The sequence below is a fragment of the Chiloscyllium punctatum genome, chromosome 28 (assembly GCF_047496795.1).
Source record: "Chiloscyllium punctatum isolate Juve2018m chromosome 28, sChiPun1.3, whole genome shotgun sequence".
NCBI lineage: Eukaryota > Metazoa > Chordata > Chondrichthyes > Orectolobiformes > Hemiscylliidae > Chiloscyllium > Chiloscyllium punctatum.
In genome coordinates, this window is record NC_092766.1 from 70,941,608 (window position 1) to 70,962,331 (window position 20,724).

A 20,724-nucleotide genomic window follows, 5' to 3' on the forward strand; every position below is an offset into this window, starting at 1 on the left:
GAATAATTAGAATCCATGGAGATTGGCATTAATCACAGTTACTAAACAAACACTGGGTAACCGAGCAAAGGCTACGAGAACAGATGAATGGGCACCACACAACAATCAACAGACAGGAGTATTCCCTCCCAGTTGGGGAACACTTCAGTGGTCCAGGATATTCAACCTTGGACTTTCTGGTGACCATCCTCCAAGATGGACTTCAGGACAGGCAGCAGCGAAAGGTGGCCGAGCAGAGGCTGACAGCGAATTTCGATACACATAGGGAGGGCCTCAACCTGGACCTTGGATTCATGTCACATTAGAGGTGACCACCATTGCACCATACACACACACACAGGCACTCCTATACATACACATACATACGGACACGCATCTACACAGACACGTACACAGACACTCACAGACACCATTACAGACACACACACACTCCCACACTTACACGGCACTCTCTCAGAGACTTAGACCACTCTACACTCATGCACACACATGTACACGCTCTTTCACTGATACTCAAAACCCCCCACCCCAGACACGCACACACACTTCCACACTCACATGCCCCGCCTCACAGACTTAAGACACTTGACATCACTACACACACATATACATTCTCTCTCACACTCATAACCCCCCAACCCAGACAGACACAGACACACATATACAAATCGACAGAGACCCACATGCACACATATATTTTGTGGGATGAGTTTGCACTTGCAGAGTTGCATTGTATTTTGCTCAAAAACTGCATGAATTCATGTAAAACCCTGAGCTCAAAACTTCATGGATTCATGTAAAACTCTGTTATCTCACTTTTCTGATTAGAATCAATCTAAACATCATGGCATAGACAGAGAACACAGGGGGATAAACTTGGAAATGAGAGTATTAACAGAACACTACAGGGGTCTATATATGTTCCACTCTGTTTATGAAAGAGACAGTTATAAAATAACAGATCGGTTGCATAAAGAAAACTTGGGTGGGCAAGTTTCTAGATTCCTTATTGACCAGAGTGAGGCTTCTCCTGGTTTTAAGTGCCCTGCCACCAAATCCTTTCATAACCTTGAGACAGAGCATTGAGACTGCTGCTCAGCAACAGGCTGAAGCAATTCTGTCCCTATGGACCTCTTACAGAGGGATAAGAGAAGGCCATTCAGCCAATATTAGCCTGTTGCTACTTGAAAAGATGGAAATCTAGAACATTGGCACATTTTGCCAACAAGGAGAAAGTGAGGACTGCAGATGCTGGAGATCAGAGCTGAAGACTGTGTTGCTGAAAAAGCGTAACAGATCAGGCAGCATCCAAGGAGCAGGAGAATCGCCGTTTCGCGCTTTTCCAGCAATACATTTTTCAGCACATTTTGCCAATAGAATCATTCAAAACGAAGAGATATACCGCTGCAGCTGTATGAGGTGTTACTGAGAGGGCACCTGGAGTACATTGTGTTGTTTGTGTTTCTGCAACTGAGTAGGGATGGACCTCCATCAGATACAGTTTAACGGCTGCTCGTAATCCACGGGTTGCTGTGTCATTTAATGTCTCGGGTCTGTTCCACAAGGACAGGAGGAGGCCATTCAGCCTTTCCAGTCTATTACAGAGGGCCACGAGGAGCCCATTCAGCCTCTCGAGCCTGTTACAGAAGGGCAGCAAGTGTTTTGTTAACTTTCTGTTACGCATAAATATTAGTTTTAAATTAGTTTTGGAATAGTAAAGACCTGATGAAAGCATTAAGGTTCTAACTTTGAACAAGGCCAATTTTGAAAGTGTTAGGCGAGCCCTGTGAAAGGCTGATTGGAATACCCTATTCACAGGTAAAGGGATGGTTGGAAAATGCAAGGCCATCAAAACGTGGTTTCAGAGAGTCCAGAGCCAACGTGTTCCTACTAGTGAGAGGGGGAAGGCTGGTGGGTGCAGGGAGTACTGGATGGCCAGATATAGTGATGTTATGGTCAAGGTAAGGAAGGAGGCATATGTCAGGTAAACAGAGTTGAGCTCAATTAATCCAGAGAGGTGTGTAAGGGCAGCAAGTGCACAGTCAATGCGGAAATCGGGACAGAAAAATGTGGACATGAGATAGCTTTAAAAATAGGGTTAATGAGGCATTGAAGAAATTCTACAAATCCTTTAATGGCAAGAGATTAACTAGGGAGAGAACAGGGCCCCTTAAAGATCAGTAAGACTACCTATCTGTGGAACCACCCGAGATTGGAGGGATATGAAACAAAAATGTCTCCTCAGTATTTAATGAGGAGGAGGTTCCAAGAGCGAGAGAATGAATAAATATACAGTGAAACATTGAAAGGTGTCTATATTACAAGGAGGGGTTTGACATTTTAAAACACATAAAGGTGAACTCATCCCTGGGACCTGATCAGTTGTATCCCAAATGTTTGTGGGAAGCCAGGAAGGAGATTGGTCAGCATTTTGATGATGTATTTGTATCATTGATTTCCACAGGTGAAGTGTCAAAAGACTGGAGGGCTGTTAACATAGTGTCCTTATTCAAGAAAGTAAGGGAAAAAAAATAGGTAACCATAGATCGCTGAGCTTGACGTCAATGGTGATTAAATTGTTGGAGGGGATTTTGTGGGAAAGGATGTGTATACATTTGAAAAGACAAGGACTGAAGAGGGCTTTGTACATTGGAAATCACGTCTCACTGACTCGGTGTAATCTTTTGACGAAGTGATGAAGATGATTGAAGAAGGCAGGAGAGTGGATGTTGTCTTTATGAAATTCAGTAAGAAAACTGAAATGTTCTACATGGTCGACTGGTTAGCAAGGTTAGACTGCCTGGGATCCAGGGAGAGCTTGCCATTTAGATCCAAAATGTTCTTGAATATTGGAGACAGGCCGTGAGAGTGGACATTTGTTAATTAAACTTGGAGACCTGTGACCAGTGGCGCCGCTCACAAAGATCAATAGTGGGTCCACTGCCTTTTGTCACTTATACAAATCATTAGCACTTGAGTATATGAAGTATGGTCAGTAAGTTAGTAGATAATAACAAATTTCGTGACCGTGAAGAATGATCTCTCAGACTATAATGGGACCTTGTTTAGGTGAGCCGAGGAATGGCAGATCGAGTATATTTTAATTTCATGTGAGGTGTTGCATTTTGGCAATACAAATCAAGGCAAGACATGATAGAACTCCATAGAAATGATCGAATCCCAACAGTTTGGAAACAGGCTTTTCGGCCCATGGAGGCCAATCCGAAACTCTAAACAGTATCCCACTGGACAAACCCCTATCCTATCCCTCTGAGCCTGCATTTCCCATGGCGAATCCACCTCCCCTACACAACCCTGGGTAGGGTGCGCAATTTAGCATGGCCACTCTACCCTTACCTGTATATCCTTATACTGTCGGAGTAAAACATAACACCCGGAGGAAACTCACACAGACACGCAGAGAATGTACAAACTCCACACAGCGAGTCATTCAAGGATGGAATTAAACCCAGGTCGCTACCCTGTGAGGCAGCAAAGCTAGCCTCGTAGTGCAGGTTCTCTGTTCCTTGAAAGTGCCGTCACAGGTAGACAGCACAGTGAAGAAGGCATTTGGTGATCTTCCCTTTATTGGTGCGTGCTTTGAGTCGAAGCATTTGCATGACATGTTAAATCTGTCCAGGACATTGGTTTGGCCACTTTTGTAATATTGCCTTTAATTCTGGTCTCCCTGCTGTCGGAAAGGCGTTGTCAAACTTGAAAGGGTACAGAAGAGATTTAAAAGAATGTTGCAGGTGTTGGAGGGTTAGAGTTACAGGGAGAGGTTGAATAGGCTGGGACTATTTTCAAGTGTTGAGGCTGAGGGGGGACCTTAAAGAGGTTTATAAAATCTCGAGGGGCATAGATAAGGTAAACAGTCAATGTCTTTTACCCAGGATAGACGAGTCCAAAATTAGAAGACAAAGGTTTAAGGTGAGAGGAGAATGATTTAAAAAGGGAGATGAGGGACAACATTTTCACACAGAGACTGCTGTGTGTATGGATTGAACAGACAAAAGAGGTGGTGGAGGCAGGTACAGTTACACCATTTAAAAGGCATTTGGATGGATACATGCATGGGAAGTGTTTAGAGGGAGATGGGCCAACTGCTGGCAAGGGGGACGAAATTAATTTAAGATATTTGGCGGTATGGATGACCAGACCGAACGATCTTTTTCCTTGCTATACATCTCTGAGAGTCTCTTGACTCTGCAGTGTATAACACGGGAAAAGGAGGAGGCTATTCAGCATCTGAATTCTGCCAGTCAGCTTGTTTGCTCAATTACTGAGAGTCAAATACAAAAATGCATCATTCAGAATTTGATGGTGTTTTACAGAAACAGGGAAAGGCCTTTAGTTAAGAAAAGCTGTACAGAATGTGAAGAGGCCATTCAGTCCCTCACCTCCATTCCACAGGAGCAGCAGGTGAGCACAGAGCTATTGGAGCCTGTTACTCAGGAGCAGGAGGAGGACATCTACTTTTACAAACTTGGGATCAGGAGGGAGTCATTCAACTGCTTGAAACTGGGACACAGGGACAGGAGACTCAACTGTTCGAGACTGGGACAGAGGAACAGGAGGCAGTCACTCAACTGCTCAAAACTGGGACACAGGGAAATCTGGAGGCTACTGAGGCCCGAAGATCCTGTTACACAGGAACATAAGGAGGGGTCTCACTCCCCACCAGTATGGGACACTGGGAGAGAAGGGGAGTTTGCTTGGAACAAACACAAATATATGAATAAGTTGTATTCGTGGTCCATTCAATCCTGCCCCACCATTCACCAAGACCACGGCTGAACTGATGGTGATTCCCTCATTCCATTTTACGGAGACTGTCCTCTCTGCAGCCTCTGCTCCATTTGTTGGTCATGTTGCCGACACAGATACTGTAACAACAGGCACCATGACTCATCCAGAGGGTCGGGTCTAACTGGATGAGTCAGGATTTGAAGAGTCCAATCACAAGAATTAAAGCACAAAATAATGGCATTGCCAGATGTTTAGGTCTCTCACATTCGCAATCCAACCCATCTAACCACCCATCCATTACATATTCATGATGGACCACCGTGTAGATCCGGCTAGTGTACTGCTGAATGTAACCCAGCTATGTCCAGAGTGAAACTACATGCAGCCCACACCAATGCTGGATCTATAATCCTGGGCTAAATGTCCAGCATGGGGAGCTGTGCAGTCCGCACTTGTTCATTCATGTATAAACCCAGGCTGTTGCATTGTTCGGTAACACTGTGTTCGATCGCAGCCCAGTGTAGGGAAACTTGCAGCCAATTTTGGAACTGACAGGATGTGCAGCTCCTATCCATTTACAGCTCCATATCTCCACTGTGCCTTGACAAGGGATGCTGCGAATGTGAAAGTCACTGCGAGGAAGAGATGTAAATGGAAACAATTTAAATACCAATAGTTCTGATGAAGGTGCGTATCACTCTAATATTTAAAGATGAAATAACTGAGATAATAACCAATGAGATTTTGTAAATGATGCAAACAATAAGAGGGGTTGGTGACGTTATAGTGATTGCGCTATAAGCCTTCAAATAATTAATGGGAATTAGATGAACAAATATGCAGGGAGACTGGCGAGACTTGCAGGAGCAATAGGGTTGTCATAATAGGTGATTTTAATTATCCTAACATAGACTGGGACTTCCAGAGGGTTAAGAACTTAGATGGAACGTAATTTATTCAGTGTATTCAGGAAAGTTTCCACAAGCAATGTTTAGAGTATCCGACTCGGAAGGGACAAACTCGACCTACTGTTGGGAAACAGGGCAGGATAGGTAAGGGAGGTAAAGTGGGGGAGCATTTTGGGAAATGTGACCAGAGCTATATTAATGTTAAAATAGTTATGGGAGGGACAAAATTGGTCCACAGATTCAAGTTCTAAATTGGGGCAAGGCGAAGTTTGTTGGAATTAGGCAGGGGATTGCAGGGCTTGATTGGACTAGTGTGTTTCCATGTAAAAGGATCCCGGGAAAGTGGGAGGGCTTCAAAAGTGAGATAGCTCGAGTTCAAGATCGATATGTTTCTGTGAGGGTGAAGGGAAAGTGAGGCTGGAAGAGAGAACCCTGGATGACAAGAGATATTGAGGCTCTGACCAGAAAAAAGGAGGCGTCGCTCAGGTACAGGTAGCTGGGACCAAGGGAATCCCTGGAGGTACACAGGGGATACAGGAGTTTACTGAAGAAGGAAATCAGCAGGGCTAAAGTGGGGTATGAGATAGCCTTGGCTGAGCAAATTAGGGTGATTACAAATTCAGTATAGTAAATAAAAAGAAAAACTAGAGAGAGAATACGAAGCCTTAAAATCCAAAATGGGCATGCATGTGTAAAACCTCAAGAGATGGGCGAGGTCCTCAATTTCCCCTCTGTGTTTATCATGAAGAAAGATATGAAGACCTGTGACCTTTGGGAGGTTAGTTGTGATATCTTGGTACAGTCCATATCACAGTAGAGGTGCTGTTGGACACATTAGAATGCACAAAGTCAGATACATTTCTTGGTCCTGACCAGATATATTTAAGAGCACTGCATGAGGCGAGAGAAGATAGTTCAGGGGACAAGGACCCGGAAGACTGGGCGGTACCAAATGTAGTGCCCTTATTCAGAAGGGTTGCAAAGAAAAGCCTGGGAAATATAGTCCAGTAAGCTTCACATCTGTTTCGGTAACCACTTGAGAAGGCTCGGAGATATAAGGTATGCATGCATTTGGGAAGACAGAGTTTGACTTGGAGCAGTCAGCATAGCTTTGTGCGTGGCGGATCATGCCTGACAAATTTTGGTAGGGTTTTTGAGGAAGTGACCAGGAAGGTTGACGAGGGCAGGGTGGTGGGCATAGTGTATATGGATTTCAGTAAAGCCTTTGATAAGGTTCCACATAGTAGGCCGCTCTGGAAGGCGAGATTACATGGACTCCAATGTAAACTGACAAATTGGCGACACAGTTGGCTTGACGTTATGAAGGAAATGGCTATGGTGGAGGCATGCTTGTCGGACTGGAGGGCTGTGACTAGTGGAGTGCCTTAGTGGTCGGTCCTGGGCCCATTGCTGTTTGTTATCTATATCAATGATTTGGACCAGAGTGCACAACGCAATGTTTGTAAGTTTGCAGATGACACTAAATTAGGAGACATCTTTTACAGTGAGGAACGTTATCAGAAATTGCAGCAGTACCTTGATCAGCTGGGGAAGTGGGCTGAGAAATAGCAAATTGAGTTTAATACAGATAAGGAAAATTTAGGAAAATCAAATCCAGGTAGGAATTTAATGACGAATGATAGTGCCTTAAGACGTGTAGTGCAACAAAAGGACGTTGGAGATCAGGTGCACGGTTATCTGAAATTTGAGTCACAGATACACAGGACAGTGAAGATGGTTATTGGCACATTGGCCTTCATCAACGCATTGAGTATAGAAGTTGGGACGTTATGTTGCAGTTGTATAGGATGTTGGGAAGGCTGTATTGTAGTATTGTGTTCAGTTTTGTTCACCTTGCTCTAGAAAGGATATTATTGAACAAGAAAGTACGTAGAACAAATTTCCAAAGATGTTCCCTGAGCTAAAGGCTCTATGTTATAGGCAGAGGTTGGACAGATTAGAGTTTATTTCTTTACAGCGTAGGAAACTGAGAGGGTTCTTATAGAAGTGTAGCCCTTATAAAACCATGGGAGGCGTGCATGTGGTGAATATTTCAAAATTCTTTCCCAAGGTTGTGGAAACGACACCAAGAGGACATCCATTAATGTGTGGAAAGGATAAACAATATAAAAAGGAAACTGAGGGGCAACTTTTTTACATAGAGTGTGGTACGCATATGGACTGAGCTGTCAGTGGAAGTGGGTACAATAACAACATTGAAAAGGCATTTGGACAAATACACAGATAGGAAAGGATTAGAGGGATACAGAACAAAGGCAGGGGAATGGGATGAGTCTGGATGGACATTTTGGTTGCCATGGACCAGCTGGGCCAAATGGCCAGTCATACTGGCAGTCTCATGCAGTATGACTGCAAATGAGTGTGTTTTGGGGTGGAGACAGGATGAGGGGGTGGGGGGAGGAGACAGATAAAATGTCATGGAAGGATATGTTCACAGGTTCAGAATGCTGAAATGAAGACCTTACGATAGTATCATGCATGACAGGTCAGTATTTCGAAGAATTATGAGTGAAAGGGATATTGCTGTGAGTTCAGGCGACGGAGAGTTTTGGATGAGCATTTGTTCTGCAGCTTTGTAAATGGGAGTGAGGACAGCAGAGTCTTCGCCTCACTGGGCTGAATCTAACAAACAACTGTCTCAGTGACATTTTCATTGAGTGTGACAGAGGGATTGTCTGCACGAGGCTGAGCTAGTTTCCTGGTGCTATCTTACCAACCTGATCTCATTAACTACACATCCTACTCCATAGTGTCCCTCTCAGACAATGCCAGCCCGATTCTCCCAACCATCATGACTGGAGATACTCACAGTCGCCCGGATGCTCCTGGATATTCCGTAATTCCTGACACTGGTGCCATCTTTAAAAGATCAATGGCACACTGTTGCGCTTTCTCAGTTTGGAGCTGCCCTGCACATTTTCCCCAAGCATGGCAATGAAGGGGAAATTACACTACGGTTTGTCGACAGCAGCACGGAGGTCCTGGTGGATGCGCTAGTACAAAAGGGGACCATTCTCTTCCCAGAGGGAGCCACACTACCAGAACCACCGAGCATGGGCTGAGCTCATCACCCAGCTCAGTGCAGTTTCTGGGGTCTGAAGAACTGACCAGCAAAAGAGGACAAGCATCAATAAGCTTCCCCACTCTGTCAGGATAAGGGTCACCATATTTTCTCTGCTCCCTCACACTCACTGTATATCTGTTATAGCACCGACCCCCGAACAAGGCTCATGCTTCACCACTCACACTACTGCATGCAGGACCTTCCCTCTCTTTCTCTCTTGCCTTTCTAATGCCCCCCACATAGTTAGAGAATATTCTGTCGAATGTCAATTATGGAATGTTCCAGGTATTGTTCCAACTTCTTCCCAGTTTCAGGAAAACGGCTGTGCCCCAGTGCGCAACACGTAAGAGGATGGAGTAGAGATGTACGATTTTCAAATCACACAGAATTAAAATCCATCATGAGGCCATTCAGTACTTCAAATATGCTCCAACGTTCAATTCGTTTGGGGGTGTTCATATGGTTTTCTCAGCTCCATGTTACAGGAACTTCCAGTCATGCAACCCCCAGGTTCCTGTTACTGAGCAGACGATTCTCAGACACTTCATAACCCGGGTTTCTTCTAGCATGTGTTCAGAAGACATTTCCCATGGGGATGGACTCTCCTTACAATATATTTCATCTGATTTATAAATTCATGCAATAGTCAGCATGCTTTCGACAGTCCAATCAAAAACATCACTTATTTTATGGTTATCGATATCCAATCACAATTAGTCATTCAGGTTATTTCACTTGTCTCACCTTATTGTATTCAGCCAAAGACAGCTTCCAAACACTTGTCTCATTATAAAATATAATTTCTAGCAGAGAACATTTTTATCTCGAATTCACCTTTTCCCTTGTCATTAAGATTTCTCTTGCCCTTTTTTTGTGACTGATTCTGTGTGCAACATTTCACAGTCTCCCACTCAGTTGGCTGGGTGGTTGGTTTGTGATGCAGAGGGAGGACACCAGCGCAGGTTCAATTCCCCACACTGACAGAGGTTACCATGAAGGGAATGCTCTCTCAACGTAAACCACCACGAGTTATTTGGGACTCAAATCTATCAATGTTAGCATTTTAATTTTTTAACAAAATTATTTCTTGACAAAGATATTTTTATTATTATATGACGCCAATAACAAAACAACTCAAATAACTGAACAAAATTACACCCATGTGCATGGATATACAAAATAATTTAAAGTCTCCAAACAAACAGAAGAAAAACAAAAATAAACAATAAATAATAAATAAATAAAACGGCTCAGCATAACAAAGTGATAGCTCTCGTTCTTCGAGAGCATAAACTGATGCACATTCATACATTCACAATTCTTAGTATGTGATTCATTAGACAATATCGTCATGGCTATATAAAAGCCCTTTTTAGAGTGGCAGATAAGCCTGTATTGCGGTAATCCAAAAAGGGTTGCCATATCTTATGTAAATCTCTGCTTTTCGGTGCACCATATTGGTGAGAATGTCCACAGGGATATTCTCCATGACGAGCTTACAACCACCCAATAGACCCGGAGGGTTTTCAGACATCCAACACAACAGAATATCTTTCCCAGCACAGGAAGTATGGGGGAGATACTAAAATAGTATTGTGCATCAGTATTTACTGTGGAAAAGGATATGGAAGATATAAAATGTAGGGAAATAGATGGTGACACCTTGCAAACTGTCGATATTACAGAGGAGGAAGTGCTGGATGTCTTGAAACGGGTAAAGGTGGATAATTCCCCAGGACGTGATCAGGTGTACCCTAGAAATCTGTGGGAAGCTAGAGAAGTGATTGATGGGCCTCTCGCTGAGATAGTTGTAGTATGGATAGTCACAGGTGAGGTGCCACAAGACTGGAGGTTGGCTAACGTTGTGGCCATTGTATAAGAAGGATGTTAAGGACAAGCCAGGGAACTATAGACCAGTGAGCCTGACGTTGGTGGTGGGCAAGTCGTTGGACGGAATCCTGAGGGACAGGATGTGCATGTATTTGGAAAGGCAAGGACTGATTAGGGATAGTCAACATGGCTTTGTGCGTGAGAAATCATATCTCACAAACTTGATTGAGTTTTTTGAGAAAGTAACAAAGAGGATTGATGAGGGCAGAGGGGTAGATGTGATCTATATGGATTTCAGTAAGGGTTTTGATGAGGTTCCCAATGGGAGACTGAATAGCATGGTTAGATCTCATGGAATACAGGGAGAACTAGCCATAAGATACAGAACTGGCTCAAAGGTAGAAAGACAGAGGGTGGTGGTGGAGGGTTGTTTTTCAGACTGGAGGCCTGTGACAATTGCAGCGCCACAAGGATCGGTGCTGGATTCACTACTTTTTGTCATTGACGTAAATGATTTGGATGTGAGCATAAGAGGTACAATTAGTTAGTTTGCAGATGACTCCAAAATTGGAGGTGGAGTGGAGAGCAAAGAGGGTCACCTCAGATTGACCAAATGGCCAATGGGCTGAGAAGTGGCAGATGGAGTTTAACTCAGATAAATGCGAGGTGCTGCATTTTGGGAAATAAAATCTTAGCAGCACTTATACACTTAATGGTAAGTTCGCAGGGAGTGTTGCTGAACAAAGAGACCTTGGAGTGTAGGTTCATAGCTCCTTGAAAGTGGAGTCGCAGGTAGATAGGATAGTGAAGAAGGCGTATCCTTTATTGGCCAGAGTATTGAGTACAGGAGTTGTAAGTTCATGTTGCGCCTGTAGAGGACACTGGTTAGGCCAAGTGTTGAAATATTGCTTGCAATTCTGGTTTCCTTCCTATTGGAAAGATGTTGTGAAACTTGAAAGGGTTCAGAAAAGATTTACAAGGATGTTGCTAGGGTTGGAGGATTTGAGCTACAGGGCGAGGCTGAACAGACTGGGACTGTTTTCCCTGGAGCGTCGGAGGCTGAGGGGTGATGTTATAGAGGTTTACAAAATTATGAGGGGCATGGATAGGATAAATAGGTAAAGTCTTTTCCCTGGGATCGGGGAGTCAGAACGAGAGGGTATAGGTTTAGGGTGAGAGGGGAAAGATAGAATAGAGAACTACGGGGTAACTATTTCACACAGAGAGTATGGTACGTGTTTGGAATGAACTGCCAGGTGATGTCAGGGAGGCTGATGCAAGTGCAACTCAACCACGGATTCCATCCGTTGGACCCAATCTGCAATCCCAACAAACGGATGCAGCGGGAATGAAACCAAATGAATACGTACCAAAACATGAGAGCAGCACAGGAACCTCTGCAGCACTGAGAATGTCACCCAGAAAGGGAGGAAAAGTCTGTAAACCATCTTCCTAGCGTCACCGAAACTTTTAACAAGAACTCCAGAAGCATCCAAACATTACATCCTTCTGCTCCACAACAGAGAATTGCACACTCAACTACCGTGGTTAAGATGAGAATTGCAGCCCCGACACGACCAAGGGCGGCAGTAAGAGCGAGGGGAAACAGCTGCCACTGTCATTCCACAGCTACAAATGCTCTCTTTGAAAGGTACATTATCGTATGAATGTCGGGGCAGCAGTAGAATATGGGAACTAAACAACCTGCGCTGTGTATACATATTCTGGACAATGTGAGTTGTTCACAGATTTCCCTGAAAGTGAGTGGACGTCGTTATTTCACCGCTGTTGTGAAGCCAGATCCTGCACTGAATCTGCTCCCTCGTTTTTTGTTGGTGTGGCTAAAAGGTGGGCAATCGCAACGTGAAACTTTGTTATATTTCTCTCATTTCCTTCATTACTGTCCTGGTGAGGGAGGCTGGAGATTGGATCGCTCTATCAGATGGAGGCACCAGCGCATTGTTGACCTAATTTAATTGAGAATATAATTGGTAATATTCACTTTGCATGGTATATTTTTCTGTTTTGTTTAATGTTACTTGAGCACTTTCTGTTACTTGGCAATGCACTAAATCTCCAGAATGTCGGGAAGCTCCGTTTGGAATTGCTTCGTTGTTATTTGTGTGAGCAGTTCTTGACATTCACGTCTCGCACTGCCCCACAGACAGACATAATGAGTTTGTGTGTCTGATAATGACTCTGCCTTTTGAGTTTTGCACCTGGTCCACGTTAAGAGCTGTTCGTTTTTTGATTCACTGGAGAGTTGAGGGGATAACACGATTTGTGAGGTTTTTTTTAGTCAACGAAATTATTTGATGGAGAACTTGAGAATGTATCAAGGGGAAAGGTCATTGTCTGTAAATGTCTGGTAAACATTCCTCTCTGTGTCATTTCAAAACAATATGCCTCATGAAAAAAATAAAATTCAAACACGCTGACTTAGGAACAAACAGCATGCGTTTTTGCAAGTGGCCTATTCAAACTTTTGTCAGGGACTGGAGTGTCACAGAACTGCCGAGCACGGAAGCAAACCTTCCTATCCACCTTGCACCTGTTGAACAGATGACTGTAACTAATCTAAACATATTTGCCAATATTTGTCCCTTATCTCTCCGAACAATTCCAGTCTGCATACCCATGTAAATGCCTTTGAAGTGTTGTGAGTGCACCAAACTCTGCCACTAAATGTGACAATTTATTCCACACGCACAAAAATGTCTGTATTAAAAACAAGTGTCGCTCACATCCCTTTCAAATTGTACTGCTCTCACATTAAACCGATGCTATCTCACTTTAAACTCACGTGACTTCTGAAAAAGTGTAGATTGACTATGTTCTCTGGTCGTCTACCTCATGATTTTGTAAACTTTTCCAAGGACATCCCTCAGGCCTGAAGCTCCGGGGAAAACTGTCGAAGAATATTCAGCTTCTCAATAATGTCCACACCGTGCAAACCTTTCAAATCGTTGAAAATATTTCTTTAATTATGCTAAGGTATTCCTAGAAAGTGCCAGGGGAAATTGCCTGAAGTGAAGCGATGTTAAAACATTAGTCTTGACAGGTTTGGCGCTTAGTTATCGTCAGGGAGCGTCGCCGAGTGGTTTAATGTAGGTAAAAACAATGAATGCAGATGCTGGAGACCAGATTCAGGATTAGTGGCGCTGAAGAGCGCAGCAGTTCAGGCAGCATCGGAGGAGCAGTAAAATCGACGTTTCGTGCGAAACCCTGTATTCCTGATGAAGGGCTTTTGCCTGAAACGTCGATTTTACTGCTCCTCGGATGCTGCCTGAACTGCTGTGCTCTTCCAGCACCACTAATCCAGAAAGGTTTAATGTGCTGGGTTTAGGATCCAGTCTCTATTGCGTCGTGGTTTTGAAACCCAACTTTTCAATAGAACAACTGCAGGCAGCTTTTTATGATAGAACTACACAGGCCCTGATATTGCTTTGTGGGTGTGTTTGTTACTCCTCGGGTCTCTCACCCTCTCTGCGATAAACACGGGAACATGAGCAACTGATTCTTAAAATTATGAGAACTACTGCTGTCCACATCCTCTCGATCACTGTGCGTTTGGATGTGTACACGGACAATTTTGCTGCCAGTTGCTGTGTCTCAAATGGTCAGAGCGTTTGGCTGAAATGTTGGTTGTTCAAACTCAAAAAGAGCACAGAGCCTCAAATATTTCACATCAAGTATTGAGATCGACCATGCACTGACAATACAACCACGGGAACTCATCCATGATTGACCCTGAGTCCGCAATGAGTGAGACGGTCACGTGCAGCAAAATGTGACCCTACTCTCTACAAGCCCCTGCTGCCAACAGAAAGGGGCCACTGCAGTTTCAATCAGCGGCTTCCTGCCCAGCCCTGGGACACAGCTCATGGAAACTCCTTCCTCAGGAACGGCTGTTACCGTGTGAAAGGGTAAAACAATTCTAATTCAAATTGGAAATGTCTTCAGAAGATTGTTCCTGTTTTTAAAACATTTTATCATCAGAATTCCTTTCTCGAATATTAGAAGTGGTAAACTTTTTAGGCAGGTAGAACAAAGAAAGTGTTGATTGTGAGGACTCTGTCTCTTCAGCAGATGGGATTCCCTACGCTATAATCAGAAATGATTTGGTTTCCTGAGGTATTTTCCCGATTGATTTGCAGTCTGCCAGAGTGTCTGGGAATCACTTCGGTGACCTAAGGATCAGGATCAAAATATGAAAATATTAACAGAGAATCGGAAATCCCGGGGCAAGGCCTAAATGGATTGTCATGGTCTGAAGGAATAAATCTGAGAATTGAAAGACTTGGATAATGTTATTTGCAATGGGGAGGAATGAACGAGATTTTTGAAAATTGCCATGTCAGCTGAATTAAACTCAATATGAAATGATAAATTAACCAACACCAATCCTGTCCTGGTACGCTCAGTCGGGAGAGCTTGAGACCTTTTCTCTCAATGGTGTGGGTCGAGACCCACGCAGGGCGCTGTTGTTTGTTAATAGGTTTGACGCTCTCCTTTAATGTTGCAAGAGCGAATTCGCTCGCTGAGGCAGGTTTTGTTGACACATTTTTTCCTCCGTTTTGATTATCTCTTGGTTTCTGAGTGAAAACTGTCTCCACTGTACTGCAGGTGCAAGAGACAAGGTTATCAGTTCAGCCGAATATGCTATAAACGATGTCCCTTCCAAAACGTGAGGTTCCATTCCAAACGTCCCACAACCAAAATGTCCAGAGACGTCGAATGCGAATGGCCACATGATAGTGACAGCTATATGTCAAATGGTGCTGCAATAGAATTAACTGAATGAGAATGCTCTGATGGAAACCGAATGGAACTCTCGCTGAAATTTTCCCAATTCACTCGGTAAATGATGCTGTTGTGTACCCAATTGTGTTTACGTAATGAACAGCTTATTGTCAGGAACAGGGGTGGGGGTGATGCACGATAGTGAGGTTTCCGTGTGGGTCAGAAGTGATTTGTTCGAATAGGGAATTCAAACGTCCACAGAGCAGACATAGCTGATTGGTCCAGGATCAGACTTTTCCCTTCTGTTTCAGTACCAACAAAAGAAATTGCGGGAAAACCTCAGCAGGTCTGGTAGAATCTTGGAATGGAAAACAGAGTTAAGTCTTCAAGACCAGTGACACTTATTACTCCATGTCCATTTCCGTCTACCTATTTTATTGAATATCTCCTGACTCTCAACTTTATACTCAGTTTCTCTTTTATTACTCCGTCTCCAAACATTCTCCCAGTCTCACAATTTAATAGCAGAACTGTTCCATCTCTCACCTCGCTGGGTTATGGGAGGAGGACTTCGAAATGCACGATTAACTCTGTTTCTATTTCCTTAGATACTGGATGGTCAGAGACCAGAAGGCATCGGAGGACATTTAGAGCTTTCAGCCCATCTGGTCTTCCCGCCATTCGGTCATGACTCATATCATTCCCAAACCAATTTTCAGCCTTTTATCTGTGACACTTATCTCCCCTGAATTTAGGATCCAGTCTTTTTCCCAGAGTGCGAATGAAACTGTCCCAACTGTCTCCACATCTGCTGGCAGCTGTTACACCGTATTTGTGTGTGATCGAGCTCAATTTCAGTCCCACACAGCAAACACGTCTGTTCTGAGCAATGCAATCCCCGCTGCATGACAGATCGATCGGGTCTCTGACCCCACGGTTTTTCTGCGAGGCAGTAGTTAGCTGCTTCACCACCCACGGCAAGGACCGGTGCTTCAAAATGTGGGGACAAAGAACGATAGGCACAGGAGTTTGTACAGGTTAGGTCGAAAGGGTTATTGTCAACTTCAGTGGAGTCCATGCTTCAGAGTCTGGGTTTGAATCGCCCAGGCCTGGATAAAATTCCAAGTCAGGAAATGAAGATTTATTTCTCTTCTTGTGGCTACTCTGAATGAAATCTATTTTCTGCTTCAACAGAGAGCACAGACCCGGTTCTGCCAGAAGGAAACCAGTGATTGATTGCATCCAACTGGAATCATAGATTCATGGAGATGTACTGCAGGGAAACAGATCCTTCGTTCAAACCTGTCCATGCTGACCGGAAATCCCAACCCAATTTGGTCCCTCTTGCCAGCACACGGTCCATATCCCTCCAAACCCTTCCTACTCATATATAGTTTCAAATGCCTCTTAAATGTTGCAATTGTACGAGCCTCCACCACATCCTCTGGCAGCCATGGCAGAACAGACACCGAATAAATTGTCACTGCAAATCCCCTCTAAGGATCTCGTCTTTCTGAGCTGAAACTATCTCGCTGTTCATTCAATGTCGCTATGTCTAATTCTTGGAACTCCCTCCCAATCGACATCATGGCTGTATCACTGTGTTGAGCACTTCGAGGTCGAAGTAAACTAACTTACCATCTCAATCTCTTGAGTAATTATGGTTGGGCAGTGAAGCCTATCCCAAAGAGTGACGTGAATTCTCCAGAATTTCTTTTGAAAAAACTGCGGTTTCCAAGTGGACATCCGAAAGTGGTCCGGAACAAAAGTAAAGTTTCGAAGGGAAAGTAGGATAAACTGAAAGTCAATGATGACTGAGATGAATGAGGCAGAAAGTGAGTGAGGAGCTGTTGGTACAAGGATCAATGTCAGTGCGAATGGTTTAGCCCTTATTGCCCACTATTAACACCAACTCACACACCACTCCTGGAAAATTCACCACAATTAATCTGGTCTCTTGGTATGAGTTTCCCTCTGTGCATATTCAGGCTGTAAATCGGCCCCGAGAGGATGAACACACACTGTTTATCCAGTCAGGTTAAAGAGGTGAAGGCATCAGTTTGAAATCAAAGCAAGAAGAGATTGCCTCTTCCTGTACATTTTCAGTGGACAGTCACCAGCTGTGAACTTCTTTCCTGCACAAGCGGACGTTGATATAAATTCTCATGGAGCAGCTTTATTACAGAAAGGTGGTCCGATTAACTGTGATCAGATACTTTATTAAATGCCCTCATTGAATTGAAGAACAGTGTTTGTGGTTTCGTCAGTTAAAGCATATGGTAATAACCAGACGTTAATGGTGTCAAATGCTGTCAAATGTTCTGTACATTGAAAGTTCATTGTTTAAACTTCTTGTAAAAGCCGTATTGTTTATCCAACATCGCGAAAGTGACGGCTCAGCATGCTTCTTATGTTTGAGCTCAGACCGTTATTATTTCGTGCTCCCAAGCCCGACCACCTGATGTGGACCCATTAGTCTATGTTCTATCCTGCTAATTCAACGCAGAGTTCTTTTTACTCTGTTCGACAAGGATTAGTCTATCTCTTCTACTATTATTCTCCATCCGTCTTTTCTAGTTTATTTGGGAATAATGAAGAGACGCAGGAGACACTGCAGACTTGCAGGAAAATCGTGTAGTAATAATGCATCCAATGAGATAATGGCTTTCATTGTCTGCTGTCACCATTCATTGATTTTCGGCAAACGGCAATAGCATCATAGAAATCCTATAATTGGAGTGAAAGTACTTTTTTCTGGTTTATTATGAATACTATTTAGAATTGTAAAACCTCATAACGTTTTGAGTGAACAAATGTCACCTGATCTCAGACCTAAGTAACACAGACATTACTTGGAGACTGTGAGCCCAGTCCTACACACTCTGGCCGGGGGGCCGGAGAAAGCCACGGAACAGCCTCCGATTTTAACACTTTTCCAAGAGTAGAAATGAAAAATGAGGGATATTGACAGACAGAGTGTGGGAGAATGTAGAAGAGAGTGAGATGGTCCAGAGAGACAAAGGGACACAAACAGAAATTCTCCATTCACCATGGCTGCTCATGACATAAAGGAGAAGAAAAAGGTAATGAAGGCCAGCCTTTCACCAACTCAGGGCAACAGCAACAGCATTACAGCCGATAAAGGAATTTTGCATTTTTACAGATGACGTCTGTCAGCTAATGAGAGATTCTGGTAAGTATGCTGTTTTGCGAAGTGAAATTGACAATTACCCAGGCAATAAAACAATAAAAAGCATAAGTAGCCTGAATCTGTGATATGAAACAATAAATCTATTTGTCTCCACAGATGCTGTCAGGCCTGCAGAGTTTCTCTGACAATTCCTGTTGTTCATTCAGATTTCCAGGATTCACACTTCTTTGTTTTATGCTGGTCTGAATCCCGTTTGTGACAATACTGGATTAATTGCCAGTTCCATAAAAATTCCCTGCTTTGGGAAGGTTGTCAACAACATAAACGGTCAGAGGAAATCCCCCATTGCTAAAGCAGTGAGACCACTGAGTCCTTAACAGTAGACTTCCACGGAAAGTGAAATATGGCGCTGTATGTTTTCTCAATGAATCCACTTGTCCTTTTTTCATTTGTGATCATTTTAGCTGCACATTCAGTTTATTTCTTTCTTCCATTTCTGTCAGCTTGGAAAAGGCCTTTCTGCCCCTCTGCAGTGCGGGTCATTGGACATTCATCTTTTCGAGTCCAAGAGCTACTATTTCTTGGAGGACCTTCTGCACTTCATCTCGGGTGGGCTTGATGCGAGGCTGTACCACGATATTCACCTGTCTATAGATATCGGAGAAGGGTCTATCTATTCCACACCACCAGGCTTCCTCATCGCTCTTCTGAATCTTGGTTATTATTACCCTTGCCATGGCATCTCCTTCCTTGATAAGAGGAAACCGATATCCCGTGTCAGGCGTACCTGTAGCCGTGATGGATACTACTCAGTGCCAGTAACTGGGTACACAAGGATCTCTGTGTAAATATTTATTGCCTTATTTATAGTCTTCCTGGTTACCAAACGGGCATGGGTGGCATGTAAAGGTCAACTTAACATCCTTGGTTAAGATTACCGTCTGCCCTTGTATCCCAGACACCCCTGCCTTCACGACTCGTCCTGCCATGCAGCCCCATATTTCTATGAGTCTTCTAATCATTACTTACACTTTTTTGGATCCGGTGTGGTCCGATGTCTCCTCAAGTTCAGCTACACGTTTGCAACGGCTGGCGTGTCTCAACGTGGCTCGATCGGCGATCTTAACAGCTATCCGTGTTGTAGGGAGCCCTTGAAACGGTCCTCGCCAGCTCTTCGCCTTCATGCTTTTGCTCCTGCAGTCCTTCGGCCAATTTACATGCCTCAATCAAGGCAATCAGCTCTGCTGCTTGTGCTGACAGATGAGAATGAAGTGATCCCGCTTTGAATACCTCGTGGGTAGTTGCTACAACATACCAGACACTGGCCTATCTCTTTGCGCCTGAATGCTGACCTATCCACAATAAAACGCCGTATCCACATTCTAAATTGGTGAATCCTACACGTCTGGTCTCGGGCTTCAAATGTCATTAATCACAGCGACACAATCGTCTCCTTCTGTGGGGAGAAGACAAGCAGCATGAAGGACCTTACATCGCTTTATTGCCATGTTAGGCTTCTCCAATAGCATAGCATTGTATGTGAGCCAACGTGCAGCCGACAAATGTGTTGTATTTTGCTCAGAAAGCAGTAAGGATACTGCATGTCGGACCAGTCGGGTTAATTCAACAAAGCCGACTATGTCCCTGGAAGCTACAGCAGCCTTTTCAAACGCAGGCAGGACACAGAGGCATTTGTGCAATCCTGCCGTTACGGGATCTAAGTTGAGGTGAAAAATAAGCTATTGGCCTCAATTTTCCACACATAATTCTGAATCAGCACAAATGTCATGCAGGCACGCTTCTCATCCACTGTTTGTACAAAAGGCTTGTTTGGATTTGGAATCCCAGCGTTGGTGTAGTTTGGAGTGCCATTTCAATTCAACAAAGGCACTCTCGGCCTCAGGGGTCACTGCAACGGACTCTAGCTCTGCAAACCTGAACCATGAACTATGTCACTTTTAGGTGCCTAAAGGTTTGCGTAAAGCAGGTTAAACATTCTAAGTAGGATCACATGACCAAAAAGGATAACGATTATTTCTTCATGTGAGGCTTTGAATTTTGCTGGTTTGCTTGAACTCTGTCTTGACCAATGGCCTTTCTTTGTTCAGATATTAAGTGACCTAAAAACTTCAACTGTTGTTCCACAAGTTGTAGTTTTGCGAGACTAGATGGCCTAGCATCGCAAGCCTACCTTTCTCACATTGTTTCTCTATTGATACTGCGATTAAGCATTCGTTTACATACTGCAGAAGCGCTGA